At 37.0% G+C, this 25,655-nt stretch overlaps 1 protein-coding gene and 1 pseudogene across 10 annotated transcripts in view; both read right to left on the bottom strand.

Annotated features, from left to right (window-relative positions):
• The window catches only part of DENND1B (DENN domain containing 1B), a 292,006-nt gene that overhangs the window by 245,737 nt on the left and 20,614 nt on the right, over positions 1-25,655 (bottom strand). Inside the window, exon 1 of one of the 10 annotated variants that reach the window (XM_055234180.2) lies at positions 18,459-18,511. The exons of the other annotated variants lie outside the window; for them this stretch is intronic. The gene's annotated coding sequence lies outside the window, so the exon portion shown is untranslated. Of the gene's footprint in view, positions 1-18,458; positions 18,512-25,655 lie in introns of those variants that run through there. 10 annotated transcript variants of the gene reach the window in all.
• LOC129458397 (protein FAM204A-like) lies at positions 6,462-13,276 on the bottom strand (annotated as a pseudogene).

Here is a 25,655-nt window from a genome sequence, read left to right as displayed (position 1 = left end):
CTGAACTTGTGTTTGATTTGGGGGTGGGCAGGCATATTACCTAATTATGAGCGCAAAAGGAAGGAGAGTGCAATTTTAACTCTGTTAAGTTGGTTAAAGTGAGACTATTGACAATGAACAAAAACTTGAAAAAGGTAAAGAAATTACTTGTGCAGACATCTTGGAAAAGTGTATTAGAAGTAAACAAAAAACGCAAACCCTTGAAGGAGCATGCTTGATGTTGTTCCAGGGATAGCAAGAAGCCAGTGTGGTTGCAGTTAGGAGAGCAAGGGAGAAAAGTGGGAAAGGATGAGGTTAGAAATGTAAACAAGGGGGATTTGAGCCAGTTACACGGAGCCTTGTGGGTCCCTGGCAAGTCTTTTATTTGAATGATTTGAAAAGGCAGAGGGATGAGTAGAAAAGGAATTATGAGCAAGAGATCCCTATATGGGGAAGACTGAGTCTCAGAAAGTCAAGGTTTGAGAATTGAGGTTGTAGACAAATTTCTATTATTATATCAAATACACTACACAATATATTGTGAGAACTATCAAAAGGAAGATGAAATCCTTGCTTCAGTGAGTTGATAATGTAGTTGAAAAACTAAACAATAATACAATTAAAATGACAGAATGTTTAAACTACAAGGGGCTTTCAGATAGTCTATAGCTTTTGTTTACCTGAAGGAACTTGAGTCAAGAAAGGGAAAATGATTTATGCAGGATCATATAACTAGTTGTTGGTTCAGACAGAACTAAATTGCCACCTTCATTAATAAGTTCTCTTAAACTCCAGTTTATCAATGGTATGAAGGACAAGCTGAAGAAAAGACTATACTTGTAAAGCACTTTTGCAAGATAAATAAGCATTTGTCACATTCACTTGCTTTCCTGACTTCCAAATTTCTGTCCTACAATTTTGAAGGAAGGAGTGAAAAGCAAAGCTAACACCTATGTTGATAAGTAAATTTAGTGGATCAAAAGATAAAAATCCTTCTGTATTTTGATCAGAAAAGCATACAAAGCTTTTCATATGAAGACTGTATTTTCTTCCTAAAAAAAAAAGACTTTATTTTCTGGAATTTCTCTAGGCTACAAAGAGAAAGGATAAGACAAGTAAATCATCATCCTCTATGTTGATAAAGCTTGCTTCCTTCAAATCAAGATAAACACCACTGGCTGGTAAAAAAATAACATCTCCTGCCAGAGTCCTCTCACTGAAGCAGTAGTACTTCTGACATATCCCAAGATAGAGTAACCAATTAATTCATGTGCATATTCCAAAGATCATCACTTCCAACTCAACCCAACTAAGGATGTATTACCCAAAAAAGGGTTTAAAGCAATTACAATGATGCCATCCTTATTTACGCATATTTATAGAGCAAATAATCATTAAAGCAGTTTTAAGCTACAAATATACTTTTAAAATTCTAATGTTAGAATATTAATCTTCAAAGTAGAACAAGTCTAATGCGAGACTGTCAATACACAATCTTTAATACATTTCTGCACAATGGTTTGAACCTAATTATCAACTTGACAATTTAAAGTAATTATAAAGTAACACAAAAACATACCTTTTATGCCATTACTAAAGATTTACTATTTTAAAAAACTTCTAAAAGTAGTTTCAAATATTTAATAGGCAGAAAACTTAAAACATTGGTATCTATACAATCTCACCAGGTAAAGAATTTAAAATTTCAGTTCCATAATCCTATACACAGAATGAATAAAATGGGCATAAACTACGTACACTCAAAAAGAAAAAAAAAGAACTAAAATAAACATGGCAACCCACACCTGTGGTATGCAGAAAGGCAGAAAGAACATTAAACTTCATTTAGAGATTCAGTTTGCAGTCTCAGCTCTTCCACTTTATAACTTAGGAATCTTAAGTATGAAAGAACTTCACTGAGCTTTAATTTGCTCAATAAAATGAGCATAGCTATTGAACCTAACATAGAGTTGCTGAGAAAAACAAAATTAATTTAAAATAATATATGTAAAATCCCTTTCAATCTATAAATTAGTACACAAATTTACATTACAAGGAGAAATGCTAAATATAATACAATGGCACTATTTCAAGTCTTAGTCGATACTATCTAATATAGCAATCTAATGTCTTTAGTAATTTTTTTCTTTCAAAAACTCAGTTCATAAAAAGTTTTATGTTATCAACTGTAGGCATATGTTTACCTAGAAGTAAATAACCACAAACTAATCTGTCATATAACATCCTAATTCTCATCATTACCACAACAATAATATAAAGGGACAGAATTTTTATACTTCACTCTCATATTTCTACTGTGTGCTTTGTGGAACAAGACACACTTACTGAGTACCTACTTATATAATACTCTAAAGAATTTTTAAAAGAAGAAAAGATAACATCTCTGACTTTACCAATTTTTCAGTCTAGCTGGCATAATACTATATGTTCATAAATAATACAAATTAAAGTGATAGGAGACTTCACTTTTGGTCATGAGGCAGTAACAGGCACAAACCAGCTGGCCCACCATAAACAATGTAAAATAAAGTAAAACTGTACAAAATATTTGAAACAAATATTTTTAAAAGTTGAGCAATAGGAAAAGCAAGACTGTGGTCTCTGGGAAAAAGAGCACTACAATCTCTCTGGCTTTCTGTCTGAAGGCACTTTCAGAACTGTAGCACACAAAGAACTACAGTCTTTCTGAGCAGCGGAAAAAGAGAATAAAGTTTGGAGATGAAGCAAAATTTGTGGAAGAAAATATCAAATACAAGAAGCATCAGAAATCTGTATAAGGGTCATATTAAGTCTTTGGCCAAACACTAGGTTGCACATGTGCAGGGTGACACTCTTGACAATGCCTGGCAGTAAATAGCTGAATGGAGATTCTGGTGGTCACATAGAACCAAGAGACAGAACAAGCAGATAAAACCATGGACATGTGAGGAATTCAATTGAGACACCTCAGAAAGGTCACACTGTTAGGAGACAATTCCAGGGGTCTCTCACTTCACTTCACTCTTTAGAGCCCGGATAGATGACTGGGTTTTATTCCAGACTATCTTTTCCAGGATGACTGACCGACAGGAGAAGTAACAATTAACAAAGTTTTAAACTATTAACACAATATTAACAAGATTAAAGCAAACACCTTTAGAAAACAGTCTCCATCCCAAGCAGAGTGCACATTACCTCATAGCCTTGGAAGACAGAAACACAGATATACCTTGAAGATACTGCAGGTTCAGTTCTGCATCACCTCAATAAAATGAGTATCACAATAAAGCAAGTCACACAAATTTTGTGGTTTCCTAGTGCATATAAAAGTTATGTTCACACTGTACTGTAGTCTATTAAGTGTGCAATAGCATTATGTCTTTAAAAATATACAAACCCTAATTTTAAAATATGTTATTGCTTTAAAAAATGCTAACAATCTTCTGGGCCTTCAGCAAGTTGTAATCGTTTTGTTGGTGGAGGGTCTGCCTCAGTGTTGATGGCTGCTAACTGATCAGCATGGGGGTTGCTGAAGGCTAGGATGGCTCTGGAATTTCTTAAAATAAGGCAACAATTAAGTTTGCCACATCAATTGATTCTTCCTTTCACAAAAGATTTCTTTGTATCATAAGATGTGGCTTGATAGCATTTTATCCACAGTAGAACATCTTTCAAAATTAGAGTCAATCTAAGCTGGTTACAATAGTGCAGGCCTGAAGTCCTAGCTGCTAGGCAGGCTGAGGTAGTAGGACTGCTTGAGCCCAGGTGTTCAAGGCCAGCCTGGGCAACATAGCAAGACCCCATCACAGAAAAAGAAATTGGATTCAATCCTCTCAAACCCTTCCCTGATTTATCATATAAGTTTATGTAATATTCTAAACCCTTGGTTGTCATCTCAACAATGTTCACAGCATCTTCACCAGTAGATTCCATCTTAAGAAACCACATTCTTTGCTCATCCATAAGAAGCAACTCCTCATACATCAAAGTTTTATCATAAGATAGCAGCAATTCAGTCACATATTCAGGATTTACTTCTAATTCTAGCTCTCTTGTTATATCTACCACATCTGTGTTACTTATGCCACTGAAGACTTAAACCCCCTCCAAAGTCATTCATGAAGGTTGGAATCGATTTGTTCCAAACTTCTGTTAATGTTGATATTTTGACCCCCTCCCATGAATCATGAAATGTTCTTAATGACATCTAGAATGGTGAATCCTTTCCATTCACCGAAGAGATTTTTCAATGTACTTTGCCAAGATCCATCAAAGGAATCAGAATCTTGGGCATCTATAACCTTTCAAAATGTATTTCTTACATTTAGACTTGATACAAAACTTGAAAGTCAAAATTACTCTTTGATCAATGGGCTGCAGAATGCATATTGTGTTAGCAAGCATTAAAACTTTTGTCTTCTTGTATATCTCCATCAGAGCTCTTGGGTAAACAGGCACATTGTCAATGAGCAACAATATTTTAAAAGAAATCTTTTTTCTAAGCAGTAGGTCTTAACAGTGGCCCTAGAATATTCAATAAGCCATGCTACAAACAGATGTGCTGTCATTCAGGCTTTGTTATTCCATTTATAGAGCACAGGCAGAGTAGATTTAGCATAACTTGTAAGGGCCCTGGGATTTTTGAATTGATAAACGAGCACTGGCTTCAACTTCAAGTCACTAGCTACATTAGCCCATAACAAGAGTCAGCCTGTACTTTGAAACTCAGAAGGCAGTAACTGACTTCTTTCTAGCTCGGAAAGCCTTACATGGCATTTTCTTTTAATATAAGGCTGTTTCATCTACACTGAAAATCAGTTGTTTAATGTAGCCACCGTCATCAATGATCTTAGCTAGATCTTCTGGATAACTTCCTGCAGCTTCTACATCAGCACTTGCTGCTTCACCATACACATTTTCATGTTACAGAGACGTCTTCTTTCCTTGTCTCATGAACCAACCTCTGCTAGCTTCAAATTTTTCTTCTGCAGCTTCCACATCTCTCTCAGCCTTCACAGAATTGAAGAGAGGTAAGACCTTGCTCTGGATTAGGCTGTGATTTAAAGCAATGTTGTGGATGGTTTGTGGATGGTTCCATCAAGACCACTAAAACTTTCTCCACCTCAGCAATAAGGGTGTTTTGCTTACTTATCATTTGTGTGTGCACTGGAGTAGCACTTTTCCTTTCCTTCAAGAATTTCCCTTTGCATTCACAACCTGGCACACTTAGTCAGGTGCAAAAGGCCTGGCTTTCAGCCTATCTCAGCTTTTTAAATGCCTTCCTCACTAAGCTTTATCATTTCTAGCATTATATTTCAAGTGAAATACATGTAAGTCTTCCTTTCACTTGGACACTTAGAGGCCATTGTAGGGTTATTAATTGGCCTAATTTCAATGTTGTTGTGTCTCAGGGAATAGTGAGCCCCAGGAGAGGGAGAGAGATGGGGCAACTGCTGGTCTGGGGTGCCCCATCTCTCTTGTTAGGACACATACATTTATCAATTAAGTTTGCCATATTATATGGGCATGGTTCATAGTACTGCAAAACAATTATAAAAATAACATCAAAGATCACTGATAACAGATCACCTTATTTTATATATATATATAATATATAATAATAATGAAAATTTTTAGAAGGTTCAAAGTTATATTATCTTGAGTTATAACTGTCTGCTTAATACAATTACACCATTTTCACTTCTAAGAACCATCCCATAATTTAAAAAATGACATGGCTGAGAAAGATACTTAGGAAGACATTTTTAGGCATTGCTGAATTTAAATCATCTTCCAAATACTACATTCTGCCCCTTTCTTTATTGTAACAGTTTATTTGAAACTACAAAAAGAATTAGTAAATTGCTTTTACTATGCAATTCTGAAATATCAAGTCTACTGCCTCCAATAAAAAAATCAGTAACTCCTTTTATAACATTAAGGTCAAGTCATTTGTAAAGACAGTGTCAAATGAAACTTTTTGGCATTTACGACTAATCCATTATAAACAACTGTTAATATTAAAAACACAGTTCCAGTAAACGTGTAGTTACACTGGATACAGATAAGAAAGTACAAGGCCGGCATGTTTGCTCATGCCTGTAATTCCAGCACTTTGGGAGGCCAAGGCAGATGGATCATATCAGGCCAGGAGTTCAAGACCAACCTAACCAACCCAGCAAAACCCGTCTCTGCTAAAAACACAAAAAGAAATTAGCTGGGCATGGTGGCACTTGCCTGTAATCCCAGCTACTTGGGAGGCTGACGCATGAGAATCACTTGAACCCAGGAGGCAATGGTAGCAGTGAGCCAAGATCATGCTACCGCACTCTAGCCTGGGTGACAGAGACTGTCTCAGAAAAAAAAAAAAAAGAAAGAAAGAAAGTACGAGAAGCTCACTGACTACGCTAAACCAAATGAACGAAAAACAGCAAAACTGATTTTATACTGTGGGTCTATACAAATAAATAAACAAAATTCTATTTTTCTATATTTTTTCTTACATTTCTTATACAAATATGAGAATGCTTCATTTTATTCACTTCAATAGGACAAAGCCCTTAGAGAAAGATTGAAAAGAACTGATAATCAAACTCCCAAACTTTATGCTTATTTTTGTTCTAGTGCTATCAATTTTCTGACATATTTAACACGAGCAGGAAAATGTTCTCAGTAAATTGAGCGTTTGAGTCTACAAATGCCTTGAAGCACTCTGGCAAATTATGCATAACCTATGTCGCTTTTGGTTTCCCATCTCTTCTTTGCTTCAAATCCCCATGCGAGTTTCTTCTTTTTGCGGGCAGCCTGTGAATTTTCAACCTCCTTTTTGGCTTTTACAAAGTTGTGGCAGCCAACTGCTTTGACAATTTTTACACTAAGCTCTCGAGTAGCTAGCTGGTTTCTGAGTTCCTCAGTCGTCTCAATATTCTACTCCTCCACAGCCTGGTCTATCCTCTTTTCGAGGCCTGATTTCTCAAAATTTTTCCTTTTTTTTTTTTTTTAAATTTTATTATTATTATACTTTAAGTTTTAGGGTACATGTGCACAACGTGTAGGTTTGTTACATATGTATACATGTGCCATGTTGGTGTGCTGCACCCATTAACTTGTCATTTAGCATTAGGTATGTCTCCTAATGCTGTCCCTCCCCCCTCCTCCCACCCCACAACGGTCCCCAGGGTGTGATGTTCCCCTTCCTGTATCCATGAGTTCTCATTGTTCAATTCCCACCTATGAGTGAGAACATGCAGTGTTTGGTTTCTTGTCCTTGCAATAGTTTGCTGAGAATGATGGTGTCCAGTTTCAACCATGTCCCTACAAAGGACATGAACTCATCATTTTTTATGGCTGCAAAGTATTCTATGGTGTATATGTGCCACATTTTCTTAATCCAGTATATCGTTGTTGGACATTTGGGTTGGTTCCAAGTCTTTGCTATTGTGAATAGTACCACAATAAACATACGTGTGCATGTGTCTTTATAGCAGCATGATTTATAATCCTTTGGGTATATACCCAGTAATGGGATGGCTGGGTCAAATGGTATTTCTAGTTCTAGATCCCTGAGGAGTCGCCACACTGACTTCCACAATGGTTGAACTAGTTTACAGTCCCACCAACAGTGTAAAAGTGTTCCTATTTCTCCACAGCCTCTCCAGCACCTGTTGTTTCCTGACTTTTTAATGATGGCCATTGTAACTGGTGTGAGATGGTATCTCATTGTGGTTTTGATTTGCATTTCTCTGATGGCCAGTGATGATGAGCATTTTTTCATGTGTTTTTTGGCTGCATAAATGTCTTCTTTTGAGAAGTGTCTATTCATATTCTTCGCCCACTTTTTGATGGGGTTGTTTGTTTTTTTCTTGTAAATTTGTTTGAGTTCAATGTAGATTCTGGATATTAGTCCTTTGTCAGATGAGTAGATTGCAAAAATTTTCTCCCATTCTGTAGGTTGCCTGTTCACTCTGACGGTAGTTTCTTTTGCCGTGCAGAAGCTCTTTAGTTTAATTAGATCCCATTTGTCAATTTTGGCTTTTGTTGCCATTGCTTTTGGTGTTTTAGACATGAAGTCCTTGCCCATGCCTATGTCCTGAATGGTATTGCCTAGGATATCTTCTAGGGTTTTTATGGTTTTAGGTCTAACATGTAAGTCTTTAATCCATCTTGAATTAATTTTTGTATAAGGTGTAAGGAAGGGATCCAGTTTCAGCTTTCTACATATGGCTAGCCAGTTTTCCCAGCACCATTTATTAAATAGGGAATCCTTTCCCCATTGCTTGTTTTTGTCAGGTTTGTCAAAGATCAGATAGTTGTAGATAAGCGGCATTATTTCTGAGGGCTCTGTTCTGTTTCATTGGTCTATATCTCTGTTTTGGTACCAGTACCATGCTGTTTTGGTTACTGTAGCCTTGTAGTATAGTTTGAAGTCAGAGAGCGTGATGCCTCCAGCTTTGTTCTTTTGGCTTAGGATTGACTTGGTGATGCGGTCTCTTTTTTGGTTCCATATGAACTTTAGTTTTTTCCAATTCTGTGAAGAAAGTCATTGGTAGCTTGATGGGGATGGCATTGAATCTATAAATTACCATGGGCAGTATGGCCATTTTCACGATATTGATTCTTCCAACCCATGAGCATGGAATGTTCTTCCATTTGTTTGTATCCTCTTTTATTTCATTGAGCAGTGGTTTGTAGTTATCCTTGAAGAGGTCTTTCACATCCCTTATAAGTTGGATTCCTAGGTATTTTATTCTCTTTGAAGCAATTGTGAATGGGAGTTCACTCATGATTTGGCTCTCTGTTTGTCTGTTATTGGTGTATAAGAATGCTTGTGATTTTTGTACATTGATTATGTATCCTGAGACTTTGCTGAAGTTGCTTATCAGCTTAAGGAGATTTTGGGCTGAGACGATGCAGTTTTCTAGATATACAATCATGTCATCTGCAAACAGGGACAATTTGACTTCCTCTTTTCCTAATTGAATACCCTTTATTTCCTTCTCCTGCCTGATTGCCCTGGCCAGAACTTCCAACACTATGTCAAATAGGAGTGGTGAGAGAGGGGATCCCTGTCTTGTGCCAGTTTTCAAAGGGAATGCTTCCAGTTTTTCCCCATGAAGTATGATATTGGCTGTGGGTTTGTCATAAATAGCTCTTATTATTTTGAGATACGTCCCATCAATACCTAATTTATTGAGAGTTTTTAGCATGAAGCGTTGTTGAATTTTGTCAAAGGCCTTTTCTGCATCTATTGAGATAATCATGTGGTTTTTGTCTTTGGTTCTGTTTATATGCTAGATTACATTTACTGATTTGCATATGATGAACCAGCCTTGCATCCCAGGGATGAAGCCCACTTGATCATGGTGGATAAGCTTTTTGATGTGCTGCTGGATTCGGTTTGCCAGTATTTTATTGAGGATTTTTGCATCAACGTTCATCAAGAATATTGGCCTAAAATTCTCTTTTTTTGTTGTGTCTCTGCCAGGCTTTGATATCAGGATGATGCTGGCCTCATAAAATGAGTTAGGGAGGATACCCTCTTTTTCTATTGATTGGAATAGTTTCAGAAGGAATGGCACCAGCTCCTCTTTGTACCTCTGGTAGAATTCGGCTGTGAATCCATCTGGTCCTGGACTTTTTTTGGTTGGTAACCTATTGATTATTGCCTCAATTTCAGAGCCTGTTATTGGTCTATTCAGAGATTCAACTTCTTCCTGGTTTAGTCTTGGGAGGATGTATGTGTCGAGGAATTTATCCATTTCTTCTAGATTTTCTAGTTTATTTGCGTAGAGGTGTTTCTAGTATTCTCTGATGGTAGTTTGTATTTCTGTGGGATTGGTGGTGATATCCCCTTTATCATTTTTTTATTACGTCTATTTGATTCTTCTCTCTTTTCTTCTTTATTAGTCTTGCTAGCGGTCTATCAATTTTGTTGATCTTTTCAAAAAACCAGCTCCTGGATTCATTGATTTTTTGAAGGGTTTTTTGTGTCTCTATTTCCTTCAGTTCTGCTCTGATCTTAGTTATTTCTTGCCTTCTGCTGGTTTTGAATGTGTTTGCTCTTGCTTTTCTAGTTCTTTTAATGGTGATGTTAGGGTGTCAATTTTAGATCTTTCCTGCTTTCTCTTGTGGGCATTTAGTGCTATAAATTTCCCTCTACATACTGCTTTGAATGTGTCCCAGAGATTCTGGTATGTTATGTCTTTGTTCTCGTTGGTTTCAAAGAACATCTTTATTTCTGCCTTCATTTCATTATGTACCCAGTAGTCATTCAGGAGCAGGTTGTTCAGTTTCCATGTAGTTCAGCAGTTTTGAGTGAGTTTCTTAATCTTGAGTTCTAGTTTGATTGCACTGTGGTCTGAGAGACAGTTGTTATAATTTCTGTTCTTTTACATTTGCTGAGGAGTGCTTCCCTTCCAATTATGTGGTCAATTTTGGAGTAGGTGTGGTGTGGTGCTGAAAAGAATGCATATTCTGTTGATTTAGGGTGGAGAGTTCTGTAGATGTCTATTAAGCCCTCTTGGTGCAGAGCTGAGTTCAATTCCTGGGTATCCTTGTTAACTTTCTGTCTCATTATCTGTCTAATGTTGACAATGGGGTATTAAAGTCTCCCATTATTATTGTGTGGGAGTCTAAGTCTCTTTGTAGGTCACTAAGGACTTGCTTTATCAATCTGAGTGCTCCTGTATTGGGTGCATATATATTTAGGATGGTTAGCTCTTCTTGTTGAATTGATCCCTTTACCATTATGTAATGGCCTTCTTTGTCTCTTTTGATCTTTGTTGGTTTAAAGTCTATTTTATCAGAGACTAGGATTGCAACCCCTGCCTTTTTCTGTTTTCCATTTGCTTGGTAGATCTTCCTCCATTCCTTTATTTTGAGCCTATGTGTGTCTCTGCACGTTAGATGGCTTTCCTGAATACAGCACACTGATGGGTCTTGACTCTTTATCCAATTTGCCAGTCTGTGTCTTTTATTTGGGGCATTTAGCCCATTTACATTCAAAGTTAATTTTGTTATGTGTGAATTTGATCCTGTCATTATGATGCCAGCTGGCTATTTTGCTCATTAGTTGATGCAGTTTCTTCCTAGCCTTGATGGTCTTTACAATTTGGCATGTTTTTGCAGTGGCTGATACCGGTTGTTCCTTTCCATGTTTAGTGCTTCCTTCAGGAGCTCTTTTAGGGCAGGCCTGGTGGTGACAAAATCTCTCAGCATTTGCTTGTCTGTAAAGGATTTTCTTTCTCCTTCACTTATGAAGCTTAGTTTGGCTGGATATGAAATTCTGGGTTGAAAATTCTTTTCTTTAAGAATGTTGAATATTGGCCCCCACTCTCTTCTGGCTTGTAGAGTTCCTGCAGAGAGATCTGTTAGTCTGATGGGCTTCCCTTTGTGGGTAACCTGACCTTTCTCTCTGGCTGCCCTTAATTTTTTCCTTCATTTCCACTTTGGTGAATCTGACAATTATGTGTCTTGGAGTTGCTCTTCTCAAGGAGTATCTTTGTGGCATTCTGTGTATTTCCTGAATTTGAATGTTGGCCTGCCTTGCTAGATTAGGGAAGTTCTCCTGGATAATATACTGCAGAGTGTTTTCCAACTTGGTTCCTTTCTCCCCGTCACTTTCAGGTATACCAATCAGACGTAGATTTGGTCTTTTCACATAGTCCCATATTTCTTGGAGGCTTTGTTCGTTTCTTTTTATTCTTTTTTCCCTAAACTTCTCTTCTTGCTTCATTCCATTCATTTTGTCTTCCATCACTGATACCCTTTCTTCCAGTTGATCGCATCGGCTCCTGAGGCTTCTGCATTCGTCACGTAGTTCTCATGCCTTGGTTTTCAGCTCCATCAGGTCCTTTAAGGACTTCTCTGCATTGGTTATTCTAGTTATCCATTCATCTAATTTTTTTTCAAAGTTTTTAACTTCTTTGCCATTGATTTGAACTTCCTCCTGTAGCTCGGAGTAGTTTGATCGTCTGAAGCCTTCTTCTCTCAACTCGTCAAAGTCATTCTCCATCCAGCTTTGTTCCGTTGCTGGTGAGGAGCTGCGTTCCTTTGGAGGAGGAGAGGTGCTCTGATTTTTAGAGTTTCCAGTTTTTCTGCTCTGTTTTTTCCCCATCTTTGTGGTTTTATCTACCTTTGGTCTTTGATGATGGTGACGTACAGATGGGTTTTTGCTGTGGATGTCCTTCCTGTCCTGTTTTCCTTCTAACAGACTGGACCCTCAGCTGCAGGTCTGTTGGAGTTTGCTAGAGGTCCACTCCAGACCCTGTTTGCCTGGGGATCAGCAGCGGTGGCTGCAGAAGAGCAGATATTGGTGAACCACAAATGCTGCTGCCTGACTGTTCCTCTGGAAGTTTTGTCTCAGAGGAGTATCCGGCCGTGTGAGGTGATTTGAACATGGGGTTCAACTCAATCACTGATTCCAAAATACTGAGTAAGCTCCTTCCACTGGGTTTCATTTGAGGACTGTTCACTGGGAGATTCTTTTTCATTCCTCAATTTATCTTTTCTGGAGTGTTTTCTTTTTTTCCCTCTGAATCTTGAGGTTGCGTTTTTCTGTTCAGAATGTTTTTTATGCAATTCTTGAAATTTATTCTACATATCTAGGGGAATTCCAGAAGGACACTCTTTATAGGCATTTCCATTCAACTCAGTTTCAATTTTGGGTTCATCTATCGAGAATCTATGATTTCTGTTTTTCTGATGCTAAGTCCAGAGTTGTCCAATGTAGCTTCATCTTCAGAGTTTCACTCAACATCACTTTCATTTAGGCCAGGAGGTAGCAGCCCACTCCACATCTTTTCTTCTGTCAGGAAGCAGTCACCTGGCAGCCATCTTAAGACCCCGTCAGAAAATGTTTTAAATATTGGGAGAGTTACCAAAATGTGACACAGAGACACAAAGTGAGCACATGCTGTTAAAAAAAAATGGCAGCAGTAGACTTGCTCAAAGCAGGGCTGCTACAAACCTTCAGTTTTTAAAACATGCAATACCTAAAAAGCACAACGAAGCAAAGTGTAATAAAACAAGATTTGCCTAAAGTATCTGCCTCCAACAGCAAAAAGCAGGCATGCTTACTGCACACTGTATGCTACTTGGGTTTCCTACACTCAGGGTTCCTCTTCTATAACATACCCAACTGCATTTGCAGGCAACCACCTGGGTGCATTCACACCCCACTCCTGTGATTTAGGGGCAAGGAAAACTGACACAAATTACTGATGCTCATGTCACTTGTGCCACAGATAATAAAGTCCTCTATCTCTGATCATGGAAACTCATGTCTTCTGATAGCATCAATGAAACCATGAGAGGCTAACCAGTTAGCACGTAAATAGAATAAAATCTCAAACTCTACACAGTTGTTGACACACACCTTAGGAGGAAGGCTACTTTAGCCTTAGAGGTAAAATACTCTAGACCCACCTAAAGATTAAAAACAAACCTTGAAATGATCTAATTGGCCCATCAAAAATTTGATTGCCCACCAAAACAAAATGTGATACTTAGTTAAAAAAAGATAAATTTCAAACTGTCAATAATATGATATCCAAAATATTCAGCATGTAACAAAAAATTATCAGACATGCAAGGAATCAATAAAATGTCAGGGAAGTAGGGGTGGGGTGGGGTGGGAGTGGGGGCATGAAAAGTAAACAGAAACAAATCCAAAATGAAACAGGTATTAGAATTACCAAAGAAGAATTTTTAAAAAGAATTACGCAGTAGGCAGAACAGTGGCCCCTCAAAGATATCTATATCCTAATGCCTAGAACCTGTGACTGTATTACATAACATAGGAGAATTAAGATTGCAGATGCAGTTAAGGTTGCCAATCAGCTGACCTTAAAATAGGGAGCATATCCTAGATTATCCAAGTGGTACAATCACAAAGATCCTTAAATGTTGAAGACAAAGCAGAAGTGTCAGTATCAGAGTGACAAACTAGGAAAAAGACTCATCGGCTATTGTGGGCTTTGAAGACAGAAGGAGGCCAAGAGCCAAGGAAGGCAGGCAGCCCCTTAGAAGCTGAAAAAGGAAAAAAAACACTTTCCTAGAGCTTCTAGAAAGAAACACAGCCCTGCTGACATCTTGGTTTTTGCTCAGTGAGTACCATTTCAGCCTTCTAATTTCCAAAACTGTAAGATAATAAATTTATATTAAGCCACTATGTTTGTGGTAATTTGTTACAGCAAAACAAGAAATTAAAACAAGCTATTAAAACTACATCTAAGTATTTAAAGGAAAAGAGAATGAATTAACAGAAATCCTCAGTAGAAAAACAGAATCTATTAAAAAGATTCAAAACGAAAATCTAGAACTGAAAAAATACATTATTTGAGACAAAAACATTCACTGTATGGGCTTAACAGCAGATTGGATACTGCAGAATAAAAGATTAGAGAACCTAAGTACAGAATAATTGAAACTGTGCAAACTGAGGCACAGAAAGAAAAAATACTGAGAAAAATAAAACAGAGTCCCTGTGATTCATGAAACAATATCAGTCTAACACACATGTACTGTGTCCCCAAGGGAAAAAGAATAAAGGAGGATAAACAGAAAAACAGCTTCAATAAAATCATGTTCAAAACTTTACTGAATATATGTATGTACATATATATAAATTTATAGACCCAAGAAGCTCAAAAAATCCCAGTCAGGATAAATATGAAGAAAACTAAACCTAGCAGATAACAACCAAATTTTTGAAAACCACAATAAAAAGGGAAAACCTTAAAAGCAGACAAAGGAAAAAAAAAGACATCACATAGATAATGATTAAAAACTTCTGCTTGGGTATCATCAAAAACTATGCAAGCCAGAAGACAACAGAACATTATTAAAAATGCTGAAAGAAAAAAACTAGAAATCTATTCCCAAGTAAATTATCCTTCAAAAATTAAGATATAATAAAGACATTTGCAGATAAAATCTGAGAGAATGTGTCACCAGCAGACTTGATGTACAATTAATACTTCAGGCTAAAAGAAAATGATACCAGATCATACTTCAAATTTACATAAAGGAAGAATGCAAGAAATGGTAAATAGTAGGTACATAAGATTTTTTTTTCATTTCTTAACTTTTTTAAAAAGGAACTGATTGTCTAAACGAAAATAATTTATTATGGGGATTCTCTTATTTAATAATTTCAATTTATAGTGAAGTTTTTTGTTTGCTTGTTTTTTTTGAGACAGGATCTTGCTCTGTCGCCCACGCTGGAATGCAGTAGCACCATCAGGGCCCACTGCAGCCTGGAGCTCCTGGGCTCAAGCGATCCTTCCCCTAACCCTCCAGAGTAGCTGGGACTACAGGTCCACACCACCACACCCAGCTAATTTTTTTATGTTTTGTTGAGATGAGGTCTCGCTATTTTGGCCAGGCTGGTCTCGAACTCCTGGTCTCAAGCAATCCTCCCACCTCAGCTTCCCAAACTGCTGAGACTATAGGCATGAGCCACCATGCCTGGCCAGGATTTTCTTTCATATAGAAAAAATAGTGTATGACAGCAATAGCACAAAGGAAGGAAAGGAGTAAAATATAAGTGAACTCTTGGAAGATTCTTATACTCACAGTGGTATAATTTTAATTCACTGTAGATATGATCACAATAGATATGACATAATCATCAAGTACAATGTAATCCTTAGACCTACTAAAAACAAAGCCAAGAGAAGAGAAAAGAATAAAATACTAAAAAAAGAAAATTACATTAATCTAGAAGAAGATGAGAAGGAAGCAAAAAGGTAACAACAATCAAAAACCAAAAGTACAACCATAAAACAAATAAGATAATGAATTTAAACCTAACCATATCAATAATTACACTGAATACAAATGTATCAAACATTCTAATTAAAGGCAATGACTGTTAGACTGGATAGAAAAGCAAACCTAGATAGATGATTGATAGATAGATAGATAGATAGATAGATAGACAGATAAAGATACAGACAGTTTAGACATAAGACAATTTAGAAAACAAGAATGGAAAAAGAATTTCATGCAAACACTAATCATGAGGAAGGCAGAGCAGTTCTATTCATATAAAAGTAAACTTAAAGACAAAAAGCATTACAAGCAAATTTCTGAAAACCACAATAAAGAAACAACCTTTTGAACTAACCCTTTTAACATATGAAATTTCTCTCTGTCAGAGAAAAAGAGACAGAGACAGAAATTTCTCTCTGTCAGAGAAAAAGAGACAGAGACAGAAATTTCTCTCTGTCAGAGAAAAAGAGACAGAGACAGAAATTTCTCTCTGTCAGAGACAGACAGAGACAGAGAGAAATTTCATATTTTAAAATGGTTAGTTCATAAAGGAGACATAATAGTTGTAAATGTGTATGCTTATCACAACAGAGCTTCAAAATACATGAAGCAAAACCTGACAGCACTGAAGGAGGTAACCAAGAAACCCACAATTATAGTTGGAAATTTTAACTCTCTTCTCCCAGTAAGTGAAAGAAACAGATCCAAAAAAATAAAAACATAAAAGGTTTGAAAAGCACTATCAGTCAACTTTATCAAACTGGCATTTAAACAATACATCCAACAACTGCAAAATATACATTCTATATAAGTGCACACTGAATTTTAACCAAGATAGACCATCTCATGGGCCATAAAACAAATCTCATTATTTCCAAGGATTGAAGTCATACAGAGTATGTTCTCTGACCTAAGTCAAATGAAAAATATCTAATAAAAATATATCACAAAGAATCTCAAATATCTGGAAATTAAGCACCCCATTTCTAAATAACCCACAGATCAAGAAACTCATAAGTGAAACTAGAAAATAATTTCAGCTACATAACTATGAAAACACAATATACCCAAATTTGTAGGACACAGCTAAAACATTGCTTAAAAGTCAATTTACACATTTATGATTACATTAGAAAAAAAGACAGGTTTAAAAATTAACCTCTAAACTTCCACATTAAGAAGGTAGAAAAAGTTAAATCCAAAGTAGAAGAAAATAATAAACGTCAGCCAGGCGCAGTGGCTCACACCTGTAATCCCAGCGCTTTGGGAGGCCGAGGCGGGTGGATCACTTGAGGTCAGGAGTGGGAGACTAGCCTGGTCAACATGGTGAAATCTTGTCTCTACTAAAAATACAAAAATTAGCAGGGCGTGGCCGGGCGCGGTGGCTCACGCTTGTAATCCCAGAATTTTGGGAGGCCAAGGCGGGCAGATCCCGAGGTCAGGAGACCGAGACCATCCTGGCTAACACAGTGAAATCCCGTCTCTACTAAAAATACAAAAAAATTAGCCGGGCGATGTGGCAGTCGCCTGTAGTCCCAGCTACTGGGGAGGCGGAGGCAGGAGAACGGCGTGAACCCCGGGGGGGCGGAGTCTACAGTGAGCCGAGATCGCGCCACTGCACTCCAGCCTGGGCAACAGCGAGACTCTGTCTCAAAAAAAAAAAAAAAAAAAAAATTATCAGGGCGTGGTGGCATGTGCCTCTAATCCCAGCTACTCAGGAGGCTGAGGTAGGAGAATCACTTGAACCCAGGAGGCAGAGGTTGCAGTGAGCCAAGATCGTGCCACTACACTCCAGCCTGGGAAAAAGAGAAAGGGGAGGGGAGGGGAGGGGAGGGGAGGGGAGGGGAAGGAAGAAGAAAGGAAGAAGAAAGGAAGAAGAAAGGAGGAGGAAGGAGGAAAGAGGAGGAGGAGGAGGAGGAGGAGGGGAGAAGGAAAATAAGAAGAGAAGGAGGAGGAGGAGGAGGAAGAGGAGGGGGAGGAGGAGGAGGAGAAGAAGAAGGAGAAGAAGAAGGAGAGGAAGAAGGAGGAGGAGGAGAAGGAGAAGAAGAGGAGGAAGAAAGCAGAAATCAATGAAAACAGAAAATGGAGACATCAACAAAATACTATATTGGCTCTCTGAAAATATCAATGAAATTGATAAACTCCTAAACAAGACTAATAAAAAAGGAGAGGTGATATGCGAATTATTAATATTGGAAGAAAAGGGGGCTTCTCACTGCAGATCTTATAAAAATTAAAAAGATAAATACTATGAATGGTTTTGTGCCAATACCTTTTACAATTAAATAAAATTCCTGAATTTTGTTTAAATTTCAAATTCCTTGAAAATTACCAAAACTGACACAAGCAGAATCCAAAAGTCTGATTAATCATTTATCTGCTAAAGAATTTGAATTCATAATTAAAATCCCACAAAGAAACCTTTAGGCCTAGGTAACTTCATGGGTGAATTCTATCAAACATTTAAAACAATAGTATCAGTATAATTCAACTAAATTAAGTTTCTACATACATTGAAGATGTAATTGTAATAAAGCAATTTATCAGAAATATATTGAAAACACTAACTTCTGATTTTCCCTGAGTTTAGTAGCTCTTTGGCGAAAACACCAAAAATAGAAATTTTTTTCAAAGACTAATTTTTTTTCTTTCTTTTATTATTATTATACTTTAAGTTCGAGGGTACATGTGTACAACCCACTTACTCAGGTGGCTGAGGAATGAGAACCACTTGAACCCAGGAGGCAAAGGCTGCAGTAAGCCAAGATTGTGCCACCGCACTCCAGCCTGGGCAACAAAGCGAGACTCTGTCTCAAAAAAAAAAAAAAAACTGATACAGTAGATCTATTTTCAGACACAGGAAGATGTTCATAACAAATTATCAATTGGTAATGACCATTGTCAGATAATAGGATACCATGAACAGATGAACCAGTTTATGGAAAATGCATATTCATGCAAATATATTCATATAGAGATGTGTAACAGATTGTTCAACAAAATATTACCCATTATATTATCTGGGTGATGGAATTCTAGTCTCTTCATGTTATTTTCTTCTTCTATTTGAATCTTTTGCAATGGGCCTGGAGTTTTTTGATAAAACATAAAGGCATTTACACTCATACACATACATAGGCATACATATACAGACACACATACTGACAGTATTTGGCTACTCTGACTTCCAATTTCTCCTAGCAAAGAAAAATTTCATTCTACCTAAAGAAATCGTTCACTTGAATCTGTAATCAGAGGCAAGTCTCTCCAGTTACTATACTTATCTGATATAAAATTGAGGTTTACTGGAAAAAGTGTGGGTTTTAGAGTTGAAATTTTGGTTCAAGTCTGCCAGTTATATGTATCAGCTTGGTCACTTCACTTTTCTGTGCTCTAGCTTCCTCAAATGTAAAATAGGAATACGAGTATACATCCTATCAAAAGATAGGTATGAGAATCAAATAACTAATTCATATGAAAAATACTTTCTCAACATACTTTCTAAATTAGTAGTAATGGAAGTATCTAAATTATTAATATTGGTAGTATACCCTTAAGAGTAGTATACTGCCCAACAGAAAAAAAAATACAATGGTACAGGATGCCAAAACAAAAGAAAAAAAGATCAGACTTTTAAAAATGGGAAGAAAACTAGTAAAGAGAAAATACGTGAAGAAATATATGCAGACAATAAGGAAATAAAATGAGCTTAAACTAATAAGAATTTCCATTTTTTTAAAAATCAAATAAATGAAGAAGTAGTTGTATTAGTCTGTTTTCACACTGCTGATAAACACATACCCAAAACTGGGCAATTTACAAAAGAAAGAGGTTTATTGTTATTGGACTTACAGTTCCACATGGCTGGGGAGGCCTCACAACCATGGTGGAAGGCAAGGTAGAGCAAGTCACATCTTCTGTGGATGGCAGCAGGCAAAGAAAGAGCTTGTGCAGAGAAACTCCCGTTTTTAAAACCATCAGATCTCCTGAGACCCATTTACTATCACAAGAACAGCACAGGAAAGACCTGTCCCCAGAATTCAATCATCTCCCAGCGGGTCCCTCCCACAACATGTGGGAATTATGGGAGCAACAAGATGAGATTTGGGTGGGAAAACAGAGCCAACCCATGTCAGTAGTTACAAAGTGGTCACACAGAGGATAAAAAATCTGTCCATTTAAAAGTATAGGGAAATATACACAATGTATAGTAAAACCAAAAAATCTTTTTCACCAATGGCATCAGGCTAGTACTTCATTAAGAGTGCCAAGAATTATCCTACACATAGTCTAGGAAGGAAGAATTAAGGAACAGAATATTTTGATTAACTAACTGATTGACAGAATTAATATATTCACCTGTTCCTCTGTGGATTTTAGTCTACCAGGCCAGACGCTGTTTGTTCCTAAATGTTTTTCCAACAATTAGAATATGCTTTCATTAGGCTGGGCATGGTGGCTCAGGCCTGTAATCTCAGGACTCTGGGAGGAGGAGGCAGGCAGATCACTTGAGGTCAGGAGTTCAAGACCAGCCTGGCTAACAAAGCGAAACCACATCTCTACTAAAAACACAAAAATTAGCCGGGTGTGGTGGCATGCGCCTGTAATCCCAGCTATTCAGGAGGCTGAGGCAGGAGAATAGTTTTGAATCCAGGAGGTAGTGGTTGCAGTGAGCCAAGATCATGCCACCGCACTCCATACTGGGCAACAGAGCAAGTCTCCATCTCAAAAAAAAAAAAAAAAAAAGAATATGCTTCCATTAAACAATTAGATTTATTATTTAGGGAAAACAATGGCATAAATACCCCGACTTTCAGAAAAGCATGGGTCACTAATAATAAACTCATAGTAAATTTTATTCATTATCCCTCTTATTTAAAAAATTCATTAAAACATGTGAACATTAGATACTTGTGTGTAATAATTATCAGAACCCATAATTAGAGTTAATCATTATTAAAGAAAATACTATGCCTGAGAGGGAAAGAAATATTTGCATAAATGTAATACATCTCTCACAATCTTTAATTTTTATTGCCATTGTTAAATTTTGCAATTCTCTCTCCTAGCTTTGGAGTCAGAAGCCCTCACTGATATACTGTGACTCTATGCCATTATATGTTAAATATATTTATATATATATATACACACACTATATATATACACAGACACATATATGTATATAAAACAAAAGAATATATTTCTTCTTGCAAGCTACAAGAGATGTACCTGCCGTTTGCTTAAATTATATTAAAAATAACCATCTATTTAAAAGCATATTCATATAATTTATTATCTCTATTGATCATCATAGGTTTACAGAAGAAAGAGAAGGGGGATCATAACTGTTCTCATTTTAAGACAAAGAAACAGGCTCAGAGTGGTTCAACTGGAACTCCAACCCAATTTCTTTTTTTTTTTTTTCTTTTTTTTTGAGACGGAGTCTCGCTCTGTCGCCCAGGCTGGAGTGCAGTGGCGCGATCTCGGCTCACTGCTAACTCCGCCTCCCGGGTTCACGCCATTCTCCTGCCTCAGCCTCTCTGAGTAGCTGGGACTACAGGCGCCCACCACCACGCCCGGCTAATTTTTTGTATTTTTAGTAGAGACGTTGTTTCACCGTCGTCTCGATCTCCTGACCTCGTGATCCGCCCGCCTCGGCCTCCTAAAGGGCTGGGATTACAAGGGTGAGCCACCGCGCTCGGCCGCAATTTCTAACTCCAATCTAACTCTAGAGTTCTGCCATCCTACCTAGTAGCATAAAACAACAGTGAACAAAAGTAGTGAATAAAAAGCCAGTCTCACCAAAGAAACCATAAAGAGAACATCCCAGCCTGTGCCTCTCTAATGGGTAAGAAGAAATAAGAACATACTGATCCCCTCAACCCTAGGAGACCCCAAGCCATTTACCTCCTATCATTGCATGAAGTCCATTTGCCCAGAAATACCATACAAATATTGTCATTTTCTATGTGTTATAATATAAATAAAATTAAGAAACACTGTTATTGAGAACTCGGGAATCTACAGAATGGTCTTACATAAATTTGTCTGACAAAATATAAACTTCATCAACATGATTAAATTACCTATAAAAAGGAGATTTATATCAATGATATAACAGAATCTTGCTTCAAGGATAATTTCTGGACTTAAATTTAGCATTCACTCAAGAAAGTTATACAGGAATTCAAATAAATGGGAATAATGTCATTACCAAGATAGCCTTGAATTTTCTGTATTTTTTAATCATTCACAAGTTGCAATACTTAGTATTTGTTTACACAGACCTCACAACCAATTACACTGTACCTCTCAACTAATATTTCCTTTGAGAACCCTACACTTGTGTAATATTATCCTTAACTTTAGCTCATCATCATTTATTCGAGGATATAAGCCCAATGTTATTTCTATTCTAACAACTTTCTAGCTTATCAATATTAGCTCTTAGAAGTTTGAAAACTTACACATATATGGAATTCTAACTTTGTTGCTGAAGTTGTACATGTGAAAAATTTGGAAGAAAAGAGTGCTAAAGAAAAGTCACATTGTAATTTTCAACTCCTGTTTGACCTCTCTGGACCTCACCAAATATTTATATGGATGCTGTCAGATTCAGTACTACAAACTTACTCTCTGCTAAATATCCTTTTCAAAGTGTAATTCATTAATCACAGAGCTAAATACCAAAATACGTTAGTGTCTTCTATCCTCCTTGTTCCTGACACTTCTGCAATATTAAAGAGGGTACTTGGAAGTTACTATGTGACCTTTCTTTAGCATTCCTATCTTCCAGATTGATCACATACATCAAAATAGGAGGAAAGTTTTTTACTAACAATTTCTGTTGAAGTGATCATACCTTTTTTCACACGGCTAACAACCACAACACAGAAACCAAATAAAAGTTTCTATCTACATGGTACAATTTATGAAGCATTTTCATACTATTATGTATTTGACTCTCATAACAATTAGAGATATGCAGTGCAAATATTTTACAAATGTGAAAAATGAAAGTAATAGAATTTAAAGGACTTGATCAAAGTCAGACATCTAACAAGTAATGACACCAGTACCAAGAGCTATGTTTCAACTCTTGGTCCAGTATCTTCCCATTCCACCATGATGTCTATCAGGTAAAATATCTGTCTTATCTATAAGAGGATTCCAGAGTTTAGACTTTTAGAAAATCATGGCATCAAACCCATTACTCCTGCTCACCTTGAAACAGAGATTTAATTACCTATTCACAGTCCATTAAAGCATAAGTATTAGTTTTATTAAAATGTGTCTGCTACATCTTATGAAATTCTCTCTCCTTGTTTCTTCACCAAAAAGGAAAAAGGTTCAAAAGGCACACTAATTAGAACAAGAAAAAGCACAACTTTTCCCAAAGAATAGACAGTACTTCATTAAATTTTTTTTTGTTTGTTTGAGATAAGAGTCTCTCTCTGTCGCCCAGGCTGCAGTACAGTGCTGTGATCTCGGCTCAATGCAACATCCACCTTCTAGGTTCAAGCAATTCTCCTACCTCAGCCTCCCAAATAGCTGGGGACTACAGGTGCACACCACCACACCCAGCTAACTTTTGTATTTTTTGGTGGAGACAGGGTTTCACATGTTGCCCAGGTTGCTCGAACTCCTGGCCTCATGTGATCCACCCACCTCAGCCTCCCAAATTGCTGGGATTACAGGTGTAAGCCACCATACTTGGCCTTAAATACTTCTTTAAAAAGTAAAAAATTTTAAAAACTAAATAAAAGAAATTAATATAAAATAATAAAAAGCAAAATACAATTAAAAGTAAAATTAGAAACTAAAGAATTAAGCTAAAACATTTTAAAGTAACATAAAAATATTAAATATCTAATAAATGAAAAAAAAACACCAAATACATTGAAGATAAAAGTTAGACAAGGCAAAAATACAAATTCCAAAATGAAAGTATCTGCACCATCTTCATGCAGGTGGCATGAGGTGGTGCAAAGAACCAGCAGGCCATCTTTGGGCCAAGTTTCTGGTTACACATCCCACAAGTAGAAGACAGGACCTTTGTTCTCCCCCTTATTTGCAGAAGATTCAACACTTGCAACCTTCTGGGTTAAAAATAAGTATGTGGGGCCAGGCGTGGTGGCTTACGCCTGTAATCCCAGCACTTTGGGAGGCCGAGGTGGGTGGATCACGAGGTCAAGAGATCAAGACCATCCTGGCTAACATGGTGAAACCCCGTCTCTACTAAAAATACAAACAAAAAAAAAATTAGCCGGGCGTGGTGGCGGATGCCTGTCAAGTTCCAGCTACTCGGGAGGCTGAGGCAGAAGAATGGCATGAACCCGGGAGGGGGAGGTTGCAGTGAGCCGAGACGGTGCCACTGCACTCCAGCCTGGGTGACTGAACAAGACTCCGTCTCAAAAAAAAAAAAAAAAAGTATGTGGGAGGAAGATACCTCTTAGAGAGCACCAGCTTATTCATCTCTTCCCCATAAATCAGGCAAAAGCACCCTCAATCTACTCTTCTCAAACCCAGCTTTTAAATTAAGTTTTAACTCAGAATGAGATTGAAAAATCCCTTAACAGCAATACATAAATAATTTTTGTGTTTTGACCAATTCAGCCATACCTTAAAAAGATCGACTTTAATCATAATTAAAATTGTTTTAAAATAAATTTAAATTATATGTTTAGTCTGTCATATATATTAAACACAATGTAAATTATATGTTTTTGAAGAACTAAGATACCCTGAAAAGGTAAAGTGTAAGCCATCTTAAAATGTATAGGATAACTAGAAGGCAATTCTAATCTTCATGATTTGCAAGGCATTCCAGAAGACTTCAGTGACTTCAAACATTTTTAATGCTTTGATCAATATTTTGAGTATATAAGAAAGTAGCAGTAAGTGATGCAAGGTTTAAGGTGGAAAATTTGATATGAATGCCATCTCCTCTCTTTCTTTCCATATCCATTTATAAACAAAATGGTCATTGTTAATCTGGACAATTACTGAGAGAAATGAATCAAAAAGTTACCATCCAGGCATAGTGGCTCACACCTATAATCCCAGCACTTTGGGAGGCTAAGGTAGGCAGGTCGCTTAAGCTCAGGAGTTCAAGACCAGTCTGGGCAAAATAGCAAAGCCCCATCTCTACAAGAATTAGCTGGGCATGGTGGTGTGTACCTGTAATCCCAGCTACTTGGGAGGCTGAGGTGGGAAGATCACATTGAGCCCAAGAGGTGGAAGTTGCAGTGAGCCAAGATCACGTCACTGCACTTCAGCCTGGGCAACAGAGTGTGACCTTGTCTCAAAAAAAAAAAAAAAAACAAAAAAAACAAATTACCCAAAGATTTTATAATCCCCCAAGAAGAGTAAATTATTAGTCAATGGGTTTAGTAATGGGCTTTATAATGAATTTTAAACAGCTATATCAGCTCTATCAAAGGCAAAGTTTACAACAATGACATCTTAAACATTATACTGTGGATTCATTTATGTCTTCAACTATTAAGCTAAAATGAGGCAAATATTTACAAATTAAAATTTTGTCTTTCAACTAGCATTCCATTTCAATATTTCCACGTTTAGGGTATATATTTAATGTCCCTAACAAACACTACAGTAATCATTAAAAGTTGGAAGCTAGTATTTTTGTACGTAACAGTTCTCAGCTTATTATTTCTTCTCTAACATGTCTAAACCTGTACATCATGAAAGAACCAACACATAATCTTGATGAAATTGTGCTGCTCCTTATTGTCAGTGATTACTCTGCAGGTATTCATCAACAGAATCACACATTTCATAGTAAAACTAAGACTCCAAAACTTAGTTCTCAAGTCTTGAAGTAATAAGAACAAAAAAATTCTAAAGACATTATTTTCTAAAAACCAAAAAAATTAACT

This window comes from Symphalangus syndactylus, chromosome 19 (assembly GCF_028878055.3).
Source record: "Symphalangus syndactylus isolate Jambi chromosome 19, NHGRI_mSymSyn1-v2.1_pri, whole genome shotgun sequence".
Taxonomy (NCBI): Eukaryota; Metazoa; Chordata; class Mammalia; order Primates; family Hylobatidae; genus Symphalangus; species Symphalangus syndactylus.
Note: the sequence above shows the minus strand (reverse complement) of the source record. Positions and strands in the feature narration are given on the sequence as shown.